The sequence below is a fragment of the Mustela lutreola genome, chromosome 5, assembly GCF_030435805.1.
Source record: "Mustela lutreola isolate mMusLut2 chromosome 5, mMusLut2.pri, whole genome shotgun sequence".
In the NCBI taxonomy this organism is placed as follows: domain Eukaryota; kingdom Metazoa; phylum Chordata; class Mammalia; order Carnivora; family Mustelidae; genus Mustela; species Mustela lutreola.
The window spans coordinates 67246582-67257389 of record NC_081294.1 but is presented as its reverse complement, the minus strand read 5'-3'; positions in this window follow the sequence as shown (position 1 = coordinate 67257389).

Sequence of the window (10808 nt, the reverse complement as noted above, 5' to 3'; positions counted from 1 at the left end):
GCTGAGAAGGCTCAGCCGAGGAGAGAGGTGGCGAAGGGCAGAGGTGAGGGCAGAGGTAGGGCCCGTAAAGATGTAACAGACCGGCTCATGGAGACAGCAGCTCTGGAGTGTGGATGGAGCAGATAGGCCAGTGTGGTACGCAGAGAGGACAAGGCAGAGGGACGATGTGGGCAGCGCACTCTGTGAGCCAAGCCAGAAATGGCCAAGGTTGTCCCTCAGAGAGACAAGCTCAACAGCTGGCTATAGTAAGCATAAGAAGGGAAACCAGGGACTAGAGTTGTAGAAAAGGCCGAAGTAGACATGGGGAAAGAGAATTCTGAAGCAGGAAAGAGCCAGGTCTTTCCAAGCTCTCTTCAGGCAGAGCTTATACCTCTGTTTGTTCACCATGAAGTCAGTCAGCCCAAGAACATGGCAGCCGTGGATGGACTGGACTCCTTCCTTCTCCCACTCCACTAAAGACAGGCATCATTCTCACCCCCAAGTCTCCCTATGGCATAACGTCCCTGAGTGAAGTGAGGGGTAGGGAGGGAAGGGAGGCAGAGGGGCGACTCACAACATAAACATCCACCTCATTAGGAGATACGTTTCCAAAACATGTCTGCTTTTTATGTAAACGATCTTGTATAAATTTATGTCTATTAATTACCAAAATGGGTATTTCCACTGCTTAGTCCATTCTGAACTAGTATTAATGGTAGAAATAACTCAAACTGGAATTTTATTTTATTTATAAAGATTTTTTAAAAGATTTTATTTATTTGAGAGACAGCAAGGGGGAGGAAGGGGAAGAGGGGGAAAGAGAGAGAGAACATGGCAGAGGATGGGGAGGCAGAGGGAGAAGCAGACTCTCCCCTGAGTAGGGATCCTGGCACAGGGCTCAATCCCAGGACCCTGAGATCATGACCTGAGTTGAAGGCAGATACTTAACCAACTAAGCCACCCAGAAGCCCTAAGGATTTTTATTTATGAGAGAGCGAGATGCACAAACCAAGGGGAGGGACAGATAGAGAAGGAAAAGCAGACTCCCTGCTGAGCAGAACTCCTGACATGGGGCTCAATCCCAGGACCCTGAGACCACAACCTGAGTCAAAGGCAGATGCTTAACCGATTGAGCCACCCAGGTGTCCCTCTAACTGGCATTTTAAAATTTCATATAGACTTATGATCACATGAAAAATTCTTAAATGTTTTAATTTTTAATTTATATATACTTTCTAAAAGAAAAGTATAACTAGGTTATCAATAAAAGACTTTCAAATATAAACATATATAGGGATACAATTCTTAGAAGGGGTAAAATGGAAATAATATTTAAAAAGAAGGAATGACATAAGAACTTTAATTACTAAAGAAGATGTACTTCGGGTGCCTGGGTGGCTCAGTGGGTTAAGCCACTGCCTTTGGCTCAGGTCATGATCTCAAGGTCCTGGGATCGAGCCCCACATCGGGCTCTCTGCTCGGCAGGGAGCCTGCTTCCCTCTCTCTCTCTCTGCCTGCCTCTCTGCCTCCTTGTGATCTCTCTCTGTCAAATAATTAAATAAAATATTAAAAAAAAAAGAAGATGTACTTCAAGTATATACATTTTGATATATATATTTAAATTTACATGCAGTAAAATATTCTTTATCGTTTACAAGTCTATGGATTTCAGCAAATGCATCCACCACCACAATCAAGATTAGAACATCTGTACTGAGCCCCCAAATTCTCAGAGGCTGCCCCTTTAGTCTTCCCTTCCCTCCATCCCAACCATTGGTAAGCACTGATGTATCTTCTCAAAAATGTCCTATCAACAACATCATTCAACCTTTGGGGTCTGGCTTCAGTCTCTTTACTGTGGTCATCAATCAATCATTCACTCCCCTTGCTGAGGACTATTACATTATATGAATATACCATAATTTATCCATTGAGCTGATCCTTCGAGTTGAAGGACAGGTGAGTTGGTTCCAGTTTGGGGCCATTCTGAATAAAGCTGCTACGTACATCTGCATACAGGTCCTTGTGGGAGCATAGGTTTGCCTCTCACTTGGATAAACACCTGGAAGTACAATTGCTGAGTCATGTGGCAAGTCCATGTTGAACAGACTCCGCCAAATTGTGCGCTCCACCGTGTTCCCGGGCTCTCCCAGTCTACGTCTCCATCAGCTGTGCTAAGACTTCCAGCTATTTTCGTCCTCTCCAGCACTTAGGACCATCTGATTTGGGGGTGTTCTTTTTTCATTTTAGTCATTCTAATAGGTGTACAATGGCATCGTGTGGTGGTTTTAATTTGCATTTTCTGAATGATATTGAGCATCTTTTCATGTACCTATTTGCTATCCCTGTATCTATTTTTGCTGAACTATCCAAATATTTTATCAAAATTTTATTGTTTTTCATTATGGGGCTGTGAGAGATAATAGTCTTTACCAGATATATGATTCACAAATATTTTCTCCCATTTAGTGCCTTGTCTTTTCAACCTCCCAACATTGACTTTCAAACAACACGAATTTTAAGTCGAATTTATCAATTTATTTTTCTTTTATGGATTGTGTTTTTGGTGTCACATCTAAAATCACATTACCTAACCCAAGATTACAAATATCTTCTCCTAGAAGTTTTATACTTTCAATTTTTAAATTTGTGTCTCTGATGATTTTGAGTTAATTCTTACATTAAATAGAAGTATCCAATTTTTCACACAGACATCCAGTGGCACCAATCCTCCTTCTAGAAATATGTACTTTTTAAAATCAATGATAGTAAGTACCAATCACTAGTCTTTTAATTTTTTTGCATACATTTTAAATAATAATAATGAGTAACAAAGTGCTTTTCTTTTCAAATGTCCCTATTCCTAATATGCTGGATTAGATCCTTAACTAATATTGGAAAGATGATAAGGTATTTTAGAGGGAAGCACAGTAATGCGTGGGGGTTACACAGTTTTTCAAAATTATTTTAGGGGACATTTTAGCAAAATTTAGCAAAACAAGAGTCTGAAGACCACTCTAAGTGTCAGCAGAAAAAATAAACAAAAAGGAAAGGATTTCCTGAGAAGGGGTCCAAGGCTGAAGGCTTGATCACTTTGAACTAGCAGAAAGGAAGGTTAGAGAGAAAGAAGTTACAAAAGGACAACATGGTTTCTAATTTGGGGGGTATTTGTTTGGGTGATATTGCCAACAACCAAGTTCAGAAATACAGGAGGAAGAGCGGACTGGAGTAAAATAAAGGAAATGAGCTCAGTGTGGGACACGTATTTTAGGTGCCTGTGGACAAAGCATGGAGAGAACCAGTTATTATTTTACAAAGTTTGAGGGTTTTGTTTGTTTGTTTGTTTGGGAATGGGTGGAGTCTCTCCTTTCTGTCTTGTCTTTGTGTGTGATACTCCATGCTGGATTATCTCTATATGCAACCTGATGTTTGACTCAGGCTGGTCAAAGAGAAGTGGGTGCTGTGTGATGGAAAAGCAGAGGCTTGAGAAGCAAACAGGCAGGCTTGGAGTACAGAGTGCACCTGTGCTACCAAGAGCTGTGTGACCCAGCCTGGGGAGGGACCTCACTTCTCTGAATCTCATTTTCTTCCCAGGAAAAATGTTGATAATACACCAACTTAAAACAGGATAATAAGTGGGACTTTTCCTCTCTTAAAATTGCAAACCATGGACAAAGTGTGACAAGTACCTACACACATTCTATTAGGAGGAAACAGATAGACCCAGATCAGTTTATTTAAGCCAGCTGAGTTGTTAGGTCAGGCAGATGGACTAGAAGGATTGTCAGGTCTATTTTTCAAAAAGTTCTAAGACAAAACACCAGATGCCCACACAAACATGTTGCCAAAACCCTGGGGATGAGAGAGTAAAGAATAAGGGAGTCTACCAAAGGCTATGTCACACAGAGAGGAGAGCAGCCCATGTGTCAGATGTGAGCTGTTATGCCTGATTTCCAGTGATGCCCACAGTCCTCCTAACATCGCCCTTGGCTGCCACCAGCCTCTACATGACCTGATATGTCCACAGCCTCCCTCTCCATACAGCTCATCCTGTGCCTGCCCTACCTCACAGCCATGTCCCCCAAGAGTTGAAGGATCTCTCTACTATGTCCTCATCAGAGGGACCCCAAAACTTCTGGGTGCTCTCTCACAACACTTAGAAAGATGAGGCTGGGTTTGCTGGCGATTCCGTGAACTTCCCCCAAGACCAAGGGCCTCACAGAGCACACAGTAGACAGGGAACTGCTTTCCAATGCTGAGCTGAGGTGGTTGAGTCACAGGGTCACTTTGTTCTGGAACCACCAAACCCACTGGGGATATTAATATTTGCTCCTCAGCTCATGAGGGCACCTCAAGACTCAGGAGCCCATGGGCACAAGACACAAACCTCAGGCCTGAAGCAAGCTGCCTGGCGCCCCCGGGGAGTCTCAAACACCCAGGTCTGACTGCACAGCAGAGGGGCAGGCATAGAGTTTGGGAGGCTAGTGTCCTGTCCACTTCAGGGCAGAAACCCTGCCAGGATCAACAGAGTGCCTTCTGCCAGGCTCCCTCAACATTGTGGTCACCAACGGCCTGTGGTTTTTTTTAAATTTTTTTTAAATTTTTTTTTTTTTTTTGAGATGTGGACTGTGAAAGCAACCTCCTGAGGTTTGGCTCACAACTGATTTCTTAGAGGAAAGAGGACAGGGAGGTGACGCCGCTCTCCGAGGAGGCTGTGAACACCGGCTGGTACTGTCTGGGAACGGAGCTACATCAGCAGCTGCCAACACTCAGGGTTTCCACTCACAAGACCATGCTGCTGCCCAAGAGATGACATTGGATCACAGAAATGCAAGCCCCAGAAGGCCCTGGAGACCGCTGAGTCCAGACCTCTCGTTTCACAGAGCAGGAAGGCAAAGCAAAACACTGGTCAGCGTTCAGCCACCGGGAAGCCTCCCCTTCTGTTCCACCATTTCCTTTGTGTGTTTTGCCTTTTGCTGAGTTTTAAAAGACACGAAGGGCAAGAGTTGCCTTACTTTAGAAAATCCATACACCACTGACCTTCATAGCTGACTGGCTTCAGATCTGATTCGCCTAGATTGTCACCTACAGCCAAACTTGGGAAGGGGACTCAGCCCACGAATTAGGTCAGGTGGGAGTCTGAGGTCTACCTCAAACACATGTCAAGAAGCCAGTCAGCCTGATCAGACACATGAAAAAATGTTCATCATCACTAGCCATCAGGGAGATCAAATTAAAACCACACTGAGATACCACCTTACACCAGTTAGAATGGCCAAAATTAGCAAGACAGGAAACAACATGTGTTGGAGAGGATGTGGAGAAAGGGGAACCCTCTTACACTGTTGGTGGGAATGCAACTTGGTGCAGCCACTTTGGAAAACAGTGTGGAGATTCCTCAAGAAATTAAAAATAGAGCTTCCCTATGGCCCTGCCATTGCACTACTGGGTATTTACCCCAAAGATATAGATGTAGTGAAAAGAAGGGCCATCTGTACCCCAATGTTTATAGCAGCAATGGCCACGGTCACCAAACTGTGGAAAGAACCAAGATGCCCTTCAACGGACCAATGGATAAGGAAGATGTGGTCCATATACACTATGGAGTATTATGCCTCCATCAGAAAGTATGAATACCCAACTTTTGTATCAACATGGACAGGACTGGAAGAGATTATGCTGAGTGAAATAAGTCAAGCAGAGAGAGTCAATTATCATATGGTTTCACTTATTTCTGGAGCATAACAAATAGCATGGAAGACATGGGGAGATGGAGAGGAGAAGAGAGTTGAGGGAAATTGGAAGGGGAGGTGAACCATGAGAGACTGTGGACTCTGAAAAACAACCTGAGGGTCTTGAAGGGGCGGGGGGTGGGAGGTTGGGGGAACCAGGTGGTGGGTATTAGGGAAGACACGTATTACATGGAGCACTGGGTGTGATGCAAAAAAAATTAATACTGTTAAGCTGAAAAGAAATTTAAAAAAAAAAAAGAAAGAAGCCAGTCAGCCTGGCCAAGGTGGATCTGAACACACACACACACACACACACACATACACACACACACACACACACACACACACCTTTCTATATGATACATTATACATTTATATATTGATATGCATTCACACACACACACACACACACACACACACATACTTTATTTTGGTAGGATATAGCAGGTTCTAAAAATTTAAACAAACATATTTCATCTGACTCCACAGGATTCTTTATTCCCAATTCCTGAAATTTATATATCTATATTTTGAAGGTTCGCTCTGAAAGCCATAAACTTGCCTTTATCTTGACTAGCTTTTAAAAAGAGAAAGAAATTCAGGGAAGCCAGTGAAAAGTTAAGCTTAAAACTGAATTCTGGCCAATCCAGTGACTAACTGTTAAACCTCAGGAAAAATCCTTAAACTTTCTGAAAGTCAGTGACCTCATCTGTAAAATGGGAGTAATAATACCAACCTTAGCAGATTTTTCTAAGAATTACATAATATGAGACAGGTACAATCCTTGGCACAGTGCCTAGCTCACAGCAAACACTCAGAAAACGGTGGATATACTATAATATCATTATGGCCATTGCTTGTTATTAATTCCTGAAATTTGCTATTGTGGAAGTGTATCTTCCACAAACTCTGAAATTTGTCTATCATTTCCTCCCAACTGGTACCTTTTTCAAAACTGGTAGCTGGATAGATTTTTCTCAGAAATCTGACTGCCCCCTTTGATGATTATAGAAGGTCAGAGCGAGTGGCCTGGGACTATCTGAATTCCTTCCCCACACGAACTACTTTGGTCACAGCTTGCAGCATAAAAACACAATCTCAACACCACAGAAAGGTACCTAAAGCTCATAAAAAGTTGAGGGAAAGCTTTTAGCCTCCAGTGGGATACAATATGTACATTCCTAACACAAATGAAACATTTTAACCTCAGCTTTTAAAGTGCTTGCTTTTAGTCCACCAGCTTCCACGGTCCCCTCCCCCTCCAAAATAAGAGCAACATCGCCATCTACTGTTTCTATAGCACAATCACCAAAGAAAAACTGCTGGTAAAGCTGTGAAAACTTTTCTAAAAAAGTTTTAGTGTTCTAAACTAGTTTAGAACACTAGTAATTTAGTTGCGATTTCAGCTCCCAGAATAAACTCTGTTTTACATAGGCTCACTACTTGACAATCACTTGTTGCAGGCTGAGGTGGCTCCAGATGGAGGACTAGTCTTGGCTAAAATAAGTCAAATTTCTTCTTTTCCCAAATTTGTACCATGTGTATCTGTCCTCAAGCTTTCACTCTCAATTTTGTTACGCAGTGTTCCCCCTCATCCCCAAGGGATGGTTTCAAGGCCCCCCACAGACCGTACCAAACCCATATACACGCTCGTTTTTTCTATACATACACACCTATGCTAAAGTTTAATTTATAAATTAGGCAGAGGAAGAGACGAAACAATAAATACTCATAAAACAACAATTGCACTAATATAGTTGACTCTTGAACAACATGGGTTTTAACTACCAAGTTCTACTTGTACATGGATTTTTTTCAGACATAACTACAGTACAACACAGCAAATGTATTTTCTCTTCCTTATGACAGTATTTTCTTTTCAGTAGTTTTCTTTCTTGGAAGTACACAGTATAGAATCCACAGAATATGCAAATACGTGCTGCTCGTGGAAGTTAGTGGTCAGGCTTCCAGTCAACGGTAGGCTATTAGTCGTTAAGTTTGGGGCGACACGGAAGTTACACAAGAATTTTTCCACTATGCAGGGGACCGGGGCTCCTAACCCCCACATTCTTCCAGGGTCAACAGTATTTGAATAGAAGTTATTTGAATGTGGTCGCTCTCTCAAAATAGCTTATTACACTGCACTCACGCTTCTTGTGGTGGCGTGAGGTGATGACACATCTAGGCGCAGGAGAGGAGGGGAACTGCACAGCCACTGTGATCTAGTGTTCACCTACTACTGACCTTCCAGTCACAGGTCATAAGGAGGATCATCTGCTTCCGGATCGCGGTAATAAACACCACTGAAAGCAAATCTGCCAATTAGGAAGGGTTCCCCACAGTCTAAACTGATCTAGTGAGTGGCCGTTTGTGTGTGGTTTGGTATCTCTGCCTTCCGAATCAAACAGGCTGGAGCACAGGGAGGTGGGGGATGCCTGAGAAATGGTGAGAAGTCCGTCTTTGTGGTTACTCTGAAAAAAGTGGCTCTCTTTGCTTGACAGCCACATAAGACCCCGCAGGAGTGCAGACAGTGGTCTAGATCAGCACCAGCTGGTCAGCCCTGCCCCCAGCCCTGGGTCATCCACGTGTCCCCACCACGCAGTTGACAGCAGTGTCATCTCCTGAATGTAATTTTTTCCTCTGCTTCTGCCATGATTTATTACTGCATACCGACAAATGACTAATACGGAGCTTTTCATTAACTATAAAGTGGTTTTGGAAACAGTGTCTATGAAAGACATTTTGCAAAAGCAAGCCCTAAGTACTGCGTGAAGTTGGAGAAGAGGTGCCCTTTCTACATTTGTGTACATACTTGTCTGACTTTTTATTTTTCCATCACCTCACCCGGCACTGGGAAACATCTTTCATCTTGGAATGGCTCTCTTCCACACTTAAGAGTTACTTCAGTCTCTGGTGAACTGTTCTGGCCCCTGGCTGTGTTCCTCAGATACTAAGTAAGATTGTAAGACTCCTGTGGAATAGTTTGGGAGGTGACACTTCATTTCGCACAGACAATAAAATTATATAAACCGTCTTTACCTCATACCAGGATAAGCTGCATACCACCTCACAGAAAACAAGGACCACTCTTCTCAGCCTAGGCAGAAAGCAAAATGACTTAGAACAAGTGAGATTTTTCACATCTTTGGAAGTGTGTTTGTCTCCACCACAGGAGGGGATGCCAGCTCTGAGAGTCCAGCTCCTTTCTGGGGCCATTCCCCTTTTGGAATCAGGATGAGAGCAGACACAACTCACGGGGAGCCACGGCACAGTCTCAGGGGAGGCAGTCTGGTTTACTTGAGAGCCACACAAGAGACTTCGCAAAACCACAGATTTGGGGGGAAGCAGGAAGGATCACGTTTGGAAAGAATGCTAACACCTGATCCACGCGTTCTTTCCTCCCCCCACCCCCCTGCGGCTCATAATCACTCACAGATGCGGAGATGTTAAGCAACAGGCAACCTCAACTTCTAGAGTCCCCTAAGACATGAAGCTGTGGAAGCTGCAGCTCAGCTGTTCTGTTTCTCCTTTGACTGTAACTGTAAAATCAAATTCGGAGAACGTTTTCTTTCTCACTTTTACCTTTTGACCCCCTTCTCCTATTTCTCCTATGCCCCCCACCCTCCTGCCTCTGGTAAAAATCGATCTGTTCTCTGTATCTGAGAGCTTGAGTATTTTCGTTTGTTTGTTGTCTTTAGATGCCACACACAAGAGAGATCCTAGTGTACTGGTCTTTGTCTGATTTATTTCACTTGGTGTAATACCCTCAGGGTCCACCCATGTTGTTGCAAATGATATTTTTTATGGACGAATAGTATTCCATTGTATGTGTATGTGTGTATGTATATATATGTGTATATATAAGACTATTAACATCTTTATTAATTCATCTGTGGACACTTCCGTTGCTTCCATATCTTGGCTATTATACATAATACTTCAGTGGACATAGAAATGCATCTATCTTGTCAATTTAGTGTTTTTCTTTTCTTCAGGTAAATCCCCAGAAGTGGAATTGCTGGAGCATGTGTTGTTTTCATTTTTAACTTTTTGAGGATCCTCCATAGGGTTTTCCATGGTGGCTGTACCAGTTAACATTCCCACCAACAGTGCACAAGGGCTCCCTTTCTCTCTGTCCTTGCCAACACCTGTTATTTCTTGTTTGGTTGATAAACAACCAGGCTAACAGGTGTTGTTGAGGGAAAATGTATTAAAGAAAAGATAAAGCGTACCCCCATCAGTATTCTCTTTTTTGCGTATTTCCTTGCAGTTTTCGGCTCTTCCTACCACTTAGAGAGGTGCATTAAAATTTGCTACTGTGATTATGAATTTGCCTGTTTCTCCTGTGACGTCTGTCAGTTTTTACTTTATGTATTATGAGAATATGTTATTAAATACTTGTAAAATTTAAATGTATCCCTCCCTTGTAAGTTGAACATTTTTATCTTTTAAGAGGAACCAACTTTATTTTTAGTAATACCTTCTGCCTGCAACTTCCTTTTGTGTGATATCGACATAGCCACACTGGTCTTCTTTTCTTCAGACTTTACCATATACATATACTTCTATCCTTTTCTCCTCAGTCACTATTTATCCTCATGATTTAGACATGTCTCTTGTTAAACAACATATGGTTGTGTTATGGTGTATCTAACAGGCATTTTCTCTCTCTCTCTCTTTTTTTTTTTTAAAGATTTTATTTATTTATTTGACATGGAAACAGACCACAAGCAGACAGAGCAGCAGGCAGAGAGAGGGGGAAAGCAGGCTCCCTACAGAGAGCCCGATGCGGGGCTTGATCCCAGGACCCTGAGATCATGACCTGAGCTGAAGGCAGAGGCCCAACCCACTGAGCCACCCAAGCGCCCCCCTTTTTTCCCCTCTTAACTAGAGGATGCAATTCATTTAGGTTTAGTGTAATTACATCTTTGGGTTTTCCATTGGTTCCTGCTATTCTAGAAGAGTTTTTCTATCCTGGTCTTTCTGTGGATTCCTTAAGTATCTGTCATATTGTTTTTCACTATTCCAGTTTGGAAACTATTCAAATTTCAAATTTTTATTTCACTTATTTATTTAAACTCTGTTTTGCTTTAAAAA